This window comes from Carassius carassius, chromosome 5 (genome assembly GCF_963082965.1).
Source record: "Carassius carassius chromosome 5, fCarCar2.1, whole genome shotgun sequence".
Classification (NCBI taxonomy): domain Eukaryota; kingdom Metazoa; phylum Chordata; class Actinopteri; order Cypriniformes; family Cyprinidae; genus Carassius; species Carassius carassius.
This window is the reverse complement of record NC_081759.1, coordinates 2,898,943-2,914,766: the sequence shown is the minus strand read 5'-3', so window position 1 is coordinate 2,914,766 and position 15,824 is coordinate 2,898,943. Positions and strand designations below refer to the sequence as shown.

At 40.7% G+C, this 15,824-nt stretch overlaps 1 protein-coding gene across 2 annotated transcripts in view; it reads left to right on the top strand.

Moving 5' to 3' along the window:
- Positions 1–14,985, top strand: part of LOC132140617 (rab-like protein 6) — a 49,259-nt gene extending 34,274 nt beyond the window's left edge. The window contains exon 16 of one of the 2 annotated variants that reach the window (XM_059549441.1): positions 14,533–14,985. The gene's annotated coding sequence lies outside the window, so the exon portion shown is untranslated. Of the gene's footprint in view, positions 1–14,527 lie in introns of both variants that reach the window. The other variant, XM_059549439.1, reaches the window with a different exon arrangement.
- The last annotated feature ends 839 nt before the right edge of the window (positions 14,986–15,824 follow it).

Sequence of the window (15,824 nt, the reverse complement as noted above, 5' to 3'; positions counted from 1 at the left end):
GTAATACAAGGTAACTACATGGGGTAGGGTTAGGTTTAGGGGTAAGTTCAGGGTTAGTACCTAGTTATTACATAGTTATTGTAATTACTATAATAAGTACATAGTATGTACATGAGGAACAGGACTGTAAAATAAAGTGCTACCGCCCTAATTATAATAACGACAAAGTTAGTCAGATTGTCTTTTTGGCAATTATTTATGCAGTTATTAAACCAGTATTATTATTTATGATCTTAAAATGTGTTAAAAGTTATAGTTTCATAATGATCACAGTCAAAATTCTTCCTCTCATGGTCTGTTTGTGATGTCCTGTCTGCTAAATGTATTCATTTCCTTTGCTGTATATCTTTATTTTTGTTATGGCTTGTGTAAATGTTAGTAGTTGTGTATAGGTCTTGTGTTTTAGATATTTGGTTCAGAAATAGACAACGAAGAACATTGTATCTGTGATATTGAGGCACCTTGAACATCCGTTATGTATAACAGCAGCCTAAATTACTAAATGCAACTAAACAGATCTAAAAATCTTTTCCCTCATAGTTACGCTCGTTTTGGTGACCTAAAGCAAAGGAGGTTGAGTTTTAGTAAAATCACATTTAAGACATACAAATGTAAGACATGATGTAAATGTATTAATTCTTGAGCATAGGATAGTGAAAGTAAAATCATATTTTAAGTGCACACATTTATACTTTATAATATCAGTCTAAAATGTAATAATATTTTGGCTTTCGATGATCCATTAATATTTGATGAATGAAAGTTATATAGACAAATGATTGTTTACTCGCCATTCATGAATCTGGATCAGAATTTTTTCTTTAATGCTTGCATCAAATTGAAAGTGAAATGACCATTTACGGTACACAAACGATTCAGGCTACATTTACACGACAACGTTGTAGTCAAAAACGGAAAAGTTTTTCCCTTACATTTTAAAAAGTTTCACGTTTACACAACAACGTTTTTAAAAAGATTTGCGTTTACACCTAATTGTGAAAACGCTGTATTATGTATGCTAGGCCAGTAGTTGGCGCTGTCACCTCGTTAGTAAACAGTATCTGTAGGGAAGTGACGATTATATATTGTATATGATGCGTCTCCGCTGTTGGTTGTACTATGGGTGAAGTAAATCCACACTTTGCTGATGAAGCGTTAGCAAACTCTTGAGCAGCATCAACAGAACCATGTACTCTGCCATTGTTGTGTATGTTTGTTCACACTTGCCTTTAAAATTGACATTTACTGTGCTTGTCAACATACCTAACACATACTATGCACGCACATGACGTTATCGTTTTCAAAGATTCCCGTTTTGGGTACGCTGTTGTCGTGTAAAAGATTTCCAGTTTTGGGCTGAAAACGTTGTGTAAACGGCCGCTCATTCTCATCGTGTTTACTTCACATATGCTTTTGTTTGATAAATGATTACCAAATAATTCAGAGTTCTTTACTTCAATGGTTGCATCAAATTGAATGTGTAATGACTATTTACATACAGTTTTACCAGTGATTCATTTTATTTGTATTTCATGAACGAATCCTAGTGTTTACTTGCAATGCCTTCATTATGCTTTTTCATTAGCATTTATTACATATTGATAAATGATTAGTAAATAATTTCCAATGTTTGTATTTCAATTGTAGCATCGACTTGAATGTGAAATGAGCTTTTATGTAAGAATGGATTTACCAATGATTCACTTCACTTGTGTGTCATAATTGAATCCCATTGTTTAGTTGCAATGCCCCCCCCCCCCACTCCCCTTTTTTTTTCTTACGTTATCATCATAGATTGATAAATAACAAAATAATTTCAGGCTGGAATATGTTATTCTAATGAACTATAATGTCATGGAATCTGATTGGCTCCAGCTTAAGTGGAAGAATGACATCATCCATAGTGTTGTGCACTTCAGACCCTCATCATTTCAAATGGATTTTCTATTTTTCAATTTTTATTATTGGGACAAAATGACAAGGTACTTTCTGGCTAACATCAGAAGGACTTGTTTTTGGTTTGATGGTACTATAAGCATTCACCTTGGCATCCACCTTTGAACTTTTAGTTGTTTCGGTCGAAGATGTCCATCTGTCCGTTTGTAGACGGTCCCGCTATGGCTTTCTCTCAGGATACACATTCACCCTGTTGACAACTCAATGTTGATTCCTGCTCGTAAAGATGTTTTCCCAGAATCCCCCAAGGAATTGAAGGACATCGCTGGAGCGAATAGCCGGTAACTAACGGTACATTTAAAGAAGTGCAGATTCCCGTGTGTCTCTTGAGGCAGTCGTCTGCGTCTCTTAGGTGGCTGCAGATGGATCCACACGCACCGCTGAGAGCATGTGATGCATCACGCTGTCACCATGGAAGCACACGCCTGGGAAAACCATCTCACGCTCACTGTGATAAATAGTCACACGCTCCACTGTTAATACTTTCACCCCAAACCAGCAGAAGTGTCAGCTTCCTCTTTACTCTGGGCCCTTGATTTATTTATTTATCTGTTTGTTTGGCATGCATATTTTTCCCACCGTATGAGAAAAGGAGACAGGAAATGAATGCATTGGTACTGCACTATAGCTCTTGCTGGCTATTGGACTGCATGCTATTACCGACTACTTACATGGACTGGAAATGTTTGGTAACGCTGTTTTTATTTTATTCATACAGCATATTTGCATTCCAGAGCATTGGTATGGGACCATAAATAATTGTGTTTGCCTATTTATTGTTTTTGCTACCCCGTTTCACTACCCTAGTATTCATATTGGATTTATGTGTTTCAGTTGTGTAATAAATGCAAGAGAAATTTGACCAGGTTTGTAGGAGTTGAGCTGCTCAGTGTGATTTATTTGTCTCTTAATGATGAAAAATAAATAATATATATTAATACATATTTTAATATAATGCCATTCAGATTTTTGGGTTCAGTAATATTTTCAATGTTTTTTAAAGAAGTTTCTTTTTTATCAAAAAAAAAAAGAAATCTATCTATCTATATATATATATATATATATATATATATATATATATATATGTGTGTGTGTGTGTGTTTAAATATTATTACAATTTAAAGTAACCGTTTTCTATTTTAATATTTTCGTTTTAAAACAAAGCTGAATTTTTGTCATAATTACCATTTACAGTCTTTAGTGTCATATGATCCTTCAGGAATCAAACTAATATGCTGATTATAATCCGTTTTGGAAACAGTTGTGCTGCGTAATATTTTTGGGGACTGGTAATGTTTTTTCAGGGATTCTTTGATAAATAAAAAGTAAAAAACAAAACAAAACAGTGTTTATTCCAAATATAAATTTTGTGTTGCAATATACGCTACTATCCAAAAGTTTGGGGTAAGTATATTTTTTCTTTCTTTTATCTTTTTAAAATAAATTACATTTTTATTCAGCAAGGATGCATTAAATGGATAAAAAGTGATAGTTATATTGTTAAAAAAATAAATAAAAAATCATCAAAGAATCAAATAAAAAAGTATCACAGGTTTCAAAAATGCTTATTGAAGGATCATGTGACACTGAAGACTGCAGTAATGGCTGATGAAAATTCTATTTTGCTACATCACGTAAATAAATTCTATTTTAAAGTATATTAAAATAGGAAACAAATATTAGAAATTGCATTAATATTTCACAATTTACAGGGTTTTTTTTTTCTTTTATTTCTTGATTTTTGATCAAATAAATACAGCCGTAAAGAGCATAAGATTTAAAAAAACTTTTAAAATCTTACTGGTCCCAAACATTTGAACGGCAGTGTCTGTGTATTTAGATGGATAATATTTTTACTTTAAATACTATTTATTATTATTATTTGACTTTAAATATTACCTTTAATGTTTATGTGTATTGTTAACACCAGAACTTTGGTTTCAGTGCTTTCAATGTTTTTTTTTTTTTTTTCAGTTCTTCTCAAGTCTTTTTCTAGATCATTTTAGCAACCACTTCTATGCTAGTCTTGTTGCTACCCTGTTGGAGCTGCTGTTTTTGTTCTGGAAATGTGAGTCTAGATTAGTTTTACAGCCCAATCCACAACGTGTTCACAACATGTTTTTGGTTGTGATGTTTTCTTGCCACTAGAAGGAGCAGTTTTGTCTTAATCATAAAGTTAGCAGAAGGTTCAAGTGACCAACCAGGTTAAAGGGATAGTTCACCCAAAAATGAAAATGATGTCATTATTGACTCACCCTCATGTCGTTCCAAACCCATAAGACCTCAGTTCATCTTCAGAACACAGTTTTTCTAAAAGATATTTTAGATTTAGTCGGAGAGCTCTCAGTCCCTCCATTGAAGCTGTGTACGGTCTACTGTCCATGTCCAGAAAGTTTAATGTGTCAGCACATTAAAAAAGTTAACAGCTTAACTCATTTGTGGATTAATGCTTATTGTAGACGCAAACCGTTTAAAACAATTCAGTTCGTTTCGGTGAACTGGTTCAAAAAGATCCGGTTACATCGAATGATTCGTTCGTGAACCGGATATGACAAACTGCTTTGTTCTGATCTGTCTCTCACAACAGACCCGGAAGAGAAGACAATGCTGAATAAAGTCGTAGTTTTTGCTATTTTTGGACCAAAATGTATTTTCGATGCTTCAACAAATTCTAACTGACCCTCTGATGTCACATGGACTACTTTGATGATGTTTTTCTTACCTTTCTGGACATGGACAGTAGACCGTACACACAGCTTCAATGGAGGGACCGAGAGCTCTCGGACTAAATCTAAAATATCTTAAACTGTGTTCTGAAGATGAACGGAGGACTCACGGGTTTAGAACGACATGAGGGTGAGTTACTAATTACATAATTTTCATTTTTCGGTGAACTAACCCTTTAAGTTAGCTTGAGCCATAGGATGTGTTTGGAGCAGTAGTTGTGTTCAGTTATTTTTCTTTTCTTTTCTTTTCTTGCTTGCTTGCAGGATTTGATTATCAGCAGTGAACTACGATTTCCAGTGCAGTTTGTTTTCTACTTAATTTAATCATTCACAGAATGGTGTTTCAATATTAAGTGCTGATGGCATTAATGCCAACTTCTGTCATTTCAGGAAGTAGTAACTCTTATGTTTACTACCATAGTCTCTTTCCATGTCCTTCTCTTCCCCTTCTCTGTCTTATAGCTCACATTAACTACATGGCCTCAGTCCAGGAGAGCGCTAAAGGAATATCTGGGTTAGTTTACCTTGATGTCTATGGACCGCGTCTGTGCTGCCTTGCTGTCGAGTACATGGAATGTCATTTATAAATTTGGCAGACGCCTAATGCATAAAAATCAAATCCAAAGTGCTTACGTTGCATTCAACCTATACATTTTATCAGTACATGCATTCTGGGAATCGATCCCATGACCTTGGTGTTGCTAGCGCTAAGGTGAATTACGTTTATATGAATCCATAAATGTCCATCTATCTAGAATAGCCTTAAAACACCAATTTTTACACAACATTTAGTAATTTTGAATAATTTTGATCTTGTTGGTTATTCTCAGGCACAAATATGTGTCTATTAAATACAATACAGTCAGCTTTATAGGGTTAAGAAACTTTCTTCTATGTAGTTTTCCTTTAAAAACCAAATGTAAATAATTCATAATTAAATGAGAAATGCTGATTATAAATATATTTAGATTCTTTTCAACACTATAAGTGACTAATTGCAAAAGTTAAATTCTTTTCAAATTATTAAATTATCAAACTGTATAATAATGCAAGTGGAGTCTCTTATGCGCATCACCTGAAGAGAAATTATTTGTATGATGCTTAGAATTGCTGTCTGTGACTCTTTGTCCTAAATCACTTATTAGGTTACATCAGGATGCCTAAGTAGGCAGCAGACCGCGAGGCCATCCACGAGGTGTTGGAACGGAGCCTTGCGATCAGTTTAATGAGTGTTTTAATGGGCTGTCACACATGTGCAAGTACTAAAAATGTGATTCACCAGAAGTCTCCCACTTTCCCAGAGAAGCACTAATGAGGATTTATACTACAGGAATGTCATGGTTCAATCTCTCGGCTTCTCTGTTGTAGCTCTGAGTTTTCTGTGCAACAATTTCTTATTCATCCCGGGCCATAGAGAAGAATCTCTGGAGTGATGCCGATCACATAACTGCTGAACAGCATGCCGTGTGTGTGTGTGTGTTTGTGTGTGTGTGTGTGTGTGTGTGTGTGTGTGTGTGTGTGTGTGTGTACTCTCCAGAGTTAATGATGCATCGCGTCTGCAGGCGACACAGGCTGATGTAGAAACAAATGCCTACTGATTAGAGCAATAATCCAACAGAGGCTGTTTTTTTGTTTGTTTGTTTGATTTTTTACCAATTTTAAAGGATGTTACAATGCCAGAAATGATGATATGAATTCTATTTATTGCTATAGTCCATGTTCGGTATGCATAATTCACATTATGTTCGATAATGTGGTTTATTTCACAGTAAAACATGATATCCATTGAGACAAATAATTAGGAGAGAAGGTGTCCTTATTTTAGCCTGAATTATTAGCAGTTATTTTATTTTATTATTACTATTACTATATACTATTTTTCTGATATGATTTTATATCATATTTACATTTAATATTAATTATTAATTTTGTGTGTGTTGTCACGGGGTGAAGAATCACTCGACAAGAGGTGCGTGAAATCAAATGCCCCGGAGGGTGGATTTATTGAACAGGGTAGGGTGCCTGGTGAAACATGCTGCTCCGCTTTCTGGTGGCCGGTGCTTCCCGTGTGCTCTCTGTGCTCTTCGGTGCCAGTTAAGGTGAAAGTGGGTGTCCTGACGTGCTCCAAAGTGGGTGGGCTGTCGGTCACTCGCTGCTTTCTGCGAAGAAATGAGACAGGAATTAGACCAGCGTTGCATTCGGTTCGAGACCGTCGTTTGAGTGCAGCGTGTGCTGTTTAAGAGCGTGTAGGCTGACGGGGAGCAGCTGTGGCCGATCAGCCGGTGACGAGGACATGCAGGTGCTTTCTGTTGGTTGCGCTCGTCACATCCCCCCCCCCCAAGCGTCGTTCTGGTCCTGTGAAGACATGTAGAGAGTAGGGGTGAAGTTAGGGGAGGGTGGGGAATGACCCCTGACAGACCTGCGTAAGCTGTCCAGATCCGGGAGAGGCCATCGGCGTTCGCGTTGGCGGCCCCGGCACGATGGCGAACTTCAAAGTGGAAGTCCTGGAGCGCTAGGAGCCAGCGAGTCACCCTGGCGTTGGTGTCCTTGGCGCGGGCCATCCACTGTAGGGGCGCGTGATTGGTTACCAGGGTGAACTTGCGGCCCAGGAGGTAGTACCGGAGCTCCAGGACTGCCCACCTGATGGCCAGGGCTTCCCTCTCCACGGCGGCGTACTTCCTCTCGGCAGGGGACAGCTTCCTGCTGATGTAAATGATCGGATGCTCCTCACCTTCTTGAATTTGGGAGAGGACCGCTCCCAGTCCTGTGTCGGAGGCATCCGTCTGCAGCAGGAAGGGGCAGCTAAAGTCCGGGGCGCGGAGTACCGGCAAGGAAGTGAGTGCCGCTTTAACCTGGGTGAAGGCCTCTTCCAACGACGGGGTCCAACATATTTTCACCGGCTGCCCCTTCCTGGTCAGGTCTGTCAGGGGGGCGGCTAAAGAGGAGAAGTTGGGGATAAAACATCGGTAATAACCCGCCAACCCCAAGAAGGCTCGTACCTGGGTCTTTGTCCGGGGTCTTGGGGCGGGCGTGGATGGCTTCAACTTTCTTGTCTTGTGGCCGGATGAGTCCTCGGCCGATTTGAAAGCCCAGGTACTTGGCCTCAGAGAGGACCATCACAATGGGGCTGGACCACGGACTCCGGGATGGTTCTATTACCCCCAACTTTAGCATTTGTTGGACCTCTTCCTCAATAGCCTGCCGGCGAGCTAGCCAACGAGGGCCGTTGCCTAACGATGACTCCTGGGGGCGTCCGGATGTGGTGCTGAAGCACGTTGGTCTGCCCGGGCTGAAAGGAGAACACATCCTGGAACTGACTGACCAGGTGCTGCAGCTCCGTCTTCTGGGCAGCCGAGAGGTGGGGGTTGACATCCACAACCACGGGCTCGGTGAGGCTCAGGGCAGCTACTTGGTCCCGGGTCCCCACCCATTTCTTCAGGAGGTTGATGTGGTAGAGTTGCTCCGCCTGTCGTCGTCCCGGCTGTCTCAGGCGGTATGTGACCGGCCCAATCCTTTCTACCACCGAGTAGGGTCCTTTCCAGGAGACCAGAAACTTGCATGCAGAGCTGGGGACCAGGACCATGACGCGGTCTCCTGGTTGGAACTCCCGTGGTTGGGCTGCCCAGTCGTAATGACATTGTTGCGCTTGCTGGGCCCTGGTGAGGTGTTCCCGGACTAACGGCATCACTCGGTCAATCCGTTCCCTCATTTGTTGGACGTGTTCGATGACGGAACGATGAGGGGCCGGCTGCTGCTCCCACGCTTCCCGGCCCACGTCCAAGAGGCACCGAGGTTGATGGCCGAACAGGAGCTTGAAGGGGGTGAAGCCAGTTGAGGCCTGAGGAACTTCGCGGATCCCAAAGAACACGTAGGGGATCATGAGGTCCCAATCCCGCTTGTCCGCCGCCACGCGTCTGAGCATTTGCTTGAGGGTTTGGTTAAAGCTCTCTACGAGCCCATCGGTCTGGGGATGATAGACGGTGGTCCTCAACTGCTTCACCCGCAGCAGCCGGCAGAGGTCCGCCATTAGCGGGACATGAAGGGGGTTCCCTGGTCAGTCAGGATCTCCGAGGAGAGGCCGACTCAGCTGGCCAGCAGAAACAGCTCCTGGGCGATGGACTTCGCGGTGGCCTTCCGCAGGGGGACTGCTTCTGGGTACCGGGTGGCATAGTCGACGATGACCAGGATGTGCTCATGCCCTCGGGCAGACTTCGGCAACGGCCCCACTATGTCCATTCCAATCCGCTCGAAGGGCACCTCGATGATTGGCAGCGGAATGAGCGGGCTGGGGGGAGGAGTCCTAGGCGACGTGGCCTGACAGGTCGGGCAGGCTTGGCAGAACCGCTTTACTTCGGCCTCCAGGCCCGGCCAGTGGAAGCGGTCGCGGATGCGCTGAGTGGTGTTGGCTGCTGCGAGGTGTCCTGCCATGGGGTGGGAATGTGCCAGTTCTAGGATGGTCTCGGTCTTGGCTCGAGGCACGACTAGTAGTTTTTTCTCCTCCCCCCTCCGCTGGGCGACACAATACAGCAGGCCATTCTCTACAACAAAATGTGGGAGAGGGTGGGGCCAGGGGAGGACTTCCTCTCTATCTACGACTCGCACCTGACTCCAACAGTGCTTGAGTTGGTCGTCCTCCCGCTGTTCCTTGGCGAAAGAGCCCCCTCCAGCGGCCTGTTGGTACACATTATAGAAAATATTAGTAGATTGGGAGGGGGCCTCACCTTCTCTCCCACTGTCGGAGACCGCGACTGGATGAGAGTGACCGCACTGCCTGAGTCCAACAGGGCCAGGAACCTCCTTCCATCCACCTTCACCTCTGCTTCGGGGGCTCCCGCCGGTACTCGCTGGTGGACGATGCAGCCTGCCAGCCAGGCTCGTGGAGGCGACGGTGGATCTGTGCTGGGCATGGGCTCATCTCGCGGCGGGGGAACCGTCGGCCTGCTGACTGGTCGCGTGGCGCCTTCGAGCGGGCGTCGCTCCTGGACCACCCTCCGGCCCTGCCCCGCTGTGATGGACAGCATCCGCCAGCTCGATCGCCTCCACTAGTTCCCGGACGTTACTTGGGTTCCTCATGCGACGGCCTGTCGGTGGGCGCGAGGTAGTGCGCGCAGGAGGCGATCGACTACCACTCGTTCCGCTACCTGTGTTGGGGTGGGGTCTCCCTCCAGCAAACAGTGCTGGGCGATGCGGCTGAGTTCGGCCGCCTGGGCACGGGCTGGCACCCGGGGCTTGTACTCCCATTCGTGGAACTGCTGGGCGGCACACACAGGGGAGAGGCCCAGCCTCGCAAGGATCTCTCGCTTAACTTCGGCATAATCGTCGGTGGTCGTCAAGGGGAGCGAGAAGTAAGCCCTCTGTGCTTCACCAGTCAGGAGGGGTGCCAGCGCACGTGCCCATTCGTCCTCGGGCCATCCCTCACGGTGGACGGTGTTTTCGAAGACCTGAAGGAAGGCCTCCACATCGTCATCGGCTGTCATCTTGGGTAACAGGCGGGTGGCTTGTGCCCGAGGCTCAGGTAGCGGAACGCGCTGGGCTGCGGCGGCCCAGACGGCGGCGAGTTCATCCTCCGTCCTACCCAGGCGAGTGGCGAGGTGTTCCGCTATTTGCTGCTGGCGGATGCTTACTTCAGCGAGGCGTTGTAAGACGTCCTCCATCGCGGGGATGCGCGCGCCGCCTTCCGTGGTGCTAGTGACACAAACAGGGAAAGAGGGAAAAAAAATTAGGAGTTGGGGCGGTGATCTTGTCGGTAATTCTTCACTGTACTGCCCGCATTCTCCACCACTGTCACGGGGTGAAGAATCACTCGACAAGAGGTGCGTGAAATCAAATCCCCCGGAGGGTGGATTTATTGAACAGGGTAGGGTGCCTGGTGAAACGTGCTGCTCCGCTTTCTGGTGGCCGGTGCTTCCCTTGTGCTCTCTGTGCTCTTCGGTGCCAGTTAAGGTGAAAGTGGGTGTCCTGACGTGTTCCAAAGTGGGTGGGCTGTCGGTCACTCGCTGCTTTCTGCGAAGAAATGAGACAGGAATTAGACCAGCGTTGCATTCGGTTCGAGACCGTCGTTTGAGTGCAGCGTGTGCTGTTTAAGAGCGTGCAGGCTGACGGGGAGCAGGTGTGACGAGGACGTGCAGGTGCTTTCTGTTGGTTGCCAGGGCGACGCTGATTCCTCTGGGAGCGCTCGTCACAGTGTATATATATATTATTAATATTATTTATTTTTGTCTACTTTTAAATTTTGTTAAACATTTGTGTTTTTCTATTTTATATATAATTTTTATATATTATTTAAATTTTTATATATAATTCTTATCTTTATTTTTAAATATTTGTAACATTTTGTGTGTGTGGTTGTGTTTTCCTCTTTATTTATATATATATATATAATTTTTAATCCATATCCAAAGAGAGAGAGATTTGATTTTCAGGTCAGTGTAACTGGCTGGGTTTCGACATTGCAGGATGTCCAACAAACCCAAACTGAAACATGTTTGGCATATTTGGTGTTTTTCTTTTTCCCCTGGTATGTCATTAGATTTAGCGTCGACACAGATTTGTGTAACGGATGTGTCATGACTTCACAGGTGTTCATGAGAAACAGCAGATGGTTTGAACCACAAATCTGTTTGTTCAGTATGTGAACTGGAATGATCCAGAGCACAAGAGCCAGTGTGATCAATGAAAGACGTTACTGATCTTCCCGGGAATCATTCAACAACTTTCTAATGTGCTTTGTTAAAATGTAAAAATTCTGAAGAAATCTAATCTTGCAACGAGAGACAGAGGCCATGTTTACATGCATAAGCATATTTCCGTTTTAATCTGAAAATGATTATTATGAGCGTTATTTCAATACATTTTTACCTGATTGCAATAATCCAATAAAGGCCAAACTAAAGTATATTGTAATGAACATGCATAAAGGGAAAAATTTGAATTTTTTCTGAATGTTTTTTTTTCTGCTTCTTAAAATGTGTATGTTGTGCATGTAAACGTGGTCATGAAAATATCTAACATCAGCTTTCACCGCACATTCGGAGAAGTAGTGGTGAGATGCTGCTTTGGCGCTCTTGCAGCCTCTTTTTTATTGAAGGCTTTTAGAGCCGAGCAGTAATTCTTCAGCTCACTGGGCATGATGATGAAGACACATGCAGTGCTCCGAGTCTTAAACAGAGTCCAAGTCATTCACTTCATCTAGCAAAACTTCAGAAGTGTGTGTGTACACATCCTGGAGATACTGAAAACAGTAGCATGTATGGACTTAACATCTGTGTTTAAACTTTATTGTCAACATAAAATGGCATTTGCAACTCAATTTACTTCCGTCATGTGATTTATTTTGGGGTGATGACAGGATATACAACAAGAAAAAAATAATGTTTTGTATTTGATGGTGTAAAGGGTATGTTAAACCAGAGAGTATAGCAGTGTCATATTAATATTATTTTATACTGTTATTAATATTTTAAACGATTAGCTTTTATTAATTTAAGTTTGAGTTATTTTATTTTACTTTCATTTCCATGTAGCTAGATAAAAAAAAAAATTAGTTTTAGTATTTTTCCAAATAAATAAATGTTTTTATTTCATTTTTAATTTTGGTACTTCAAAATAAAGTTATTTCAGTTTCTAAGATTTTAACTGTTACAGTATTTATTAACATTTTAAATGAGCTTTTGTTCTTAGACTTTAATTAATTAATTTTACTTTTTACTTTTAGTAATTTGATATTTTAGTTCATTTTAAAATATTTCTATTCATAACTATTATTTTTTGTTCATATGTAGTGTATTTCAGTGCCTAATTTTCACTTTCAAAACATTTTCCTAACATAAGGTTTTTCCATCTAAAAATTGTGTTTTATCTTCGTTTCAGTTAACAATTTTTTTTAAAGATTTTAGAAAGGCCGCATTATTATTTGCAACAGTAGCTCAAAACAGAGTCTCTATTATGGATTTGACATTAACCATTAGCCTTTAATGTTTATAAGAGCAGGAATGTGTATAAATGCAGGCATTAGCCAGTCGTAAGGGAGATCATTTACATATACAGTAGAAGTTCAGTAGCAAAAACAATCTGTTGTTTTAAGAGTCAAATGGAGAGTTAAAGTGGTTATGCAAAATTAAATGGACTGTTTTTTTTTAAGTTCATGAAACCTTGACCTGTATTTGAAGTAGGCGTAGTAAGGTATAATTAGAGGGTGGCCCCTTTAATTAAGTGAGTGTGTGTGTCTCCAGACGGAGCGGCTGGTGCAGTGTGGGCCGTGGACTGAAGGCAGATGGCTGTGTCACTTCTTTCACTTTACTCTGTAATGACCGGCTGGAGAAGCCAGAGCTGCCATATGCAACACACACTTACCTGACCACACACACACACACACACACACACACACACACACACACGTCTGATGAGTCACTTGCCACACCAGCAGCTGACAAGCGCTTGCATCACACAGTCTGATCTGCAGCACAGTGCAAGTCTCCTTCACACACTTCACTCAGAGAATGTGCCAGTGTTCCAATTTCATTTTATGAAATTTCTTAGAATATATTTTACAGTGTAGAAATCTCTCACAGAATGTCTGATATAGTGTTTAATGCATCGCAGTGAAATCTTACACGTATAAACACTGGCACAAAGACAGTAAAATGGGTGAAAAAATCAGGCACCCCATTCAGTTTAATGATTCTTTCGTTAACAACGTTTATAGCATTTATCAAACTACATTAATAATAATTCATTAATATGCTATTGTTCCTTGCTAATGTTTATTTATAATGTTTAAATTGTACTTTAATATTAAATATACAAATACATTTATTTATTTTTCCATTTATGTGTTTATTAATATAAAACCTATCAGTATCTGTAGAAATTAACATTAACCTCTATCAGGTTTTTTGTTTGGGATTTCCAAACATTTTACCAAAATTAATTACTTGAAGCATGCTGAGAAATATTAAGTTTGATTTGTTGAATATTTTTATAATTAACCATGTATTTCCATGTTAACAGTTCTTAAATATCAATTAATTGGAACATAAACATAAAAAATGTAAGAACTTTTTAGTAAGTTTCTTTTTTTTTTAATGATTTCATTATTAGCTTTTCATTGACTGACACTGACTGACTGAGTTAACAAACCCGGAAGTAGATTAATAAGTACTGTAAAAATTATTTTAAAATGAAAATTTATATAAATGTATTTAAAATAAATTTTAAATTAAAAATGTATGTTGTTAGTTGCCTAATGCATTATCATTAATAATTCATTACCATGTTAAATTATATACAGTACATTAATATAATTAAGGTTAGTATTTAGCATATAATATAGTATATTTTAATTATAATCCTCTTGCATTTTTGTAAAATAATCTGTGAGGTTTTTGTCCTCCTACAAATTGTTTCATAGTGTTTCTTAAAGGAATAATTCACCCAAAAATGAAAATCTGATGTGCTGGATAGGTGTGGATTATTGTGATATTTTTATCAGCTGTTTGGACTCTCAATAATTTAATATTTCATCATATTTAACTCAAAAACAAGAAAAAATATATAAATCAATAAGGAGCCAAAAAAATGTTTTGAGGATGAATGCAAGTCTTTCAACCTTTTCATGTTGACATTGGGTTGACAGATATTTTATTATTATTATATATATATATTTTTTTTTATTAATACATGCAATGGCGTTTGACGAGAAAGATGATTCATAATGTGCACACTGTAAAAAATGGCTACTCTTTTTTTTTTCCCCCTTTTCATTTATTTTGCAATCAGATCTATTGTATTCCTAATTGATTTTATTATTTGCATCAGAGCTGTTTACCTCTCAGTGATCCGGTCAGAACAGAGCTGAGACCCGCTGGTTTGGAAGCAGTACTTCAGTGTTTCTTCACAGTGAGTAAAGTGATATCGAGTGGATTCTGTGAAGGGTACGAGTGAGTGAGCTGGAGAGACAGGGGACCTGGAGCCTGTGGGCCGCTGCTTCTCTCTGGAAGTCTATTTAAAGTCACTTGGCTGTCTATACTGACATGATCTCCAGCACTGCACTCATCTCTCACACTCTGTTTATTTATATTTCCATTTCTCTTCTTCCAAATACCTGGCTTATCACTCCTAATATAAAATGTAGGCCTTGCAGGGTGAAGGGAAAGGAAATTAAATTCAGGAGAGATAGCGAACTGTGCAAAATACCCAGTGCCATTTAAAGAGAAAACAGAGGCTTATGCGACAAAAGATGGATGGTTTTGGACTTTGCTGATGTTGCAGTCCAGACTTCATACAAACGGCTTTAAAATTAAGGAAAAAAAAAAAAGATTAAGTATTGCTATTAATATACACATTAAAACATTTAAAAGATAGCATACTATAAAAATGTATATATATATATATATATATATACACACACATACTGTATAGGTGCTTGTCTAATTAGAATATCATCAAAAAGCTTATTTCACTAATTCCATTCAAAAAGTGAAACTTATGTATTATATTCATTCATTACACACAGACTGATATATTTCAAATGTTTTTTCTTTTAATTTTGATGATTATAACTGATAACTAAGGAAAATCCCAAATTCAGTATCTCAGAAAATGTGAATATTGTGAAAAGATTCAATATTGAAGACACCTGGTGCCACACTCTAATCAGCTAATTAACTCAAAACACCTGAAAAGGCCTTTAAATGGTCTGTCAGTCTAGTTCTGTAGGCTACACAATCATGGGGAAGACTGCTGACTTGACAGTTGTCCAAAAGACTACCACTGACACCTTGCACAAGGAGGGCAAGACACAAAATGCCATTGCAAAAGAGGCTGGCTGTTCACAGAGCTCTGTGTTCAAGCACATTAATAGAGAGGCAATGGAAGGAAAAGATGTGGTAGAAAAAAGTGTACAAGCAATAGGGATAACCGCACCCTGGGGAGGATTGTGAAACAAAACCCATTCAAAAATGTGGGGGAGATTCACAAAGAGTGGACTGCAGCTGGAGTCAGTGCTTCAAGAACCACTACGCACAGACGTATACAAGACATGGGTTTCAGCTGTCGCATTCCTTGTGTCAAGCCAGTCTTGAACAACAGACAGCGTCAGAAGCGTCTAAAGACAAAAAGGACTAGACTGCTGCTGAGTGGTCT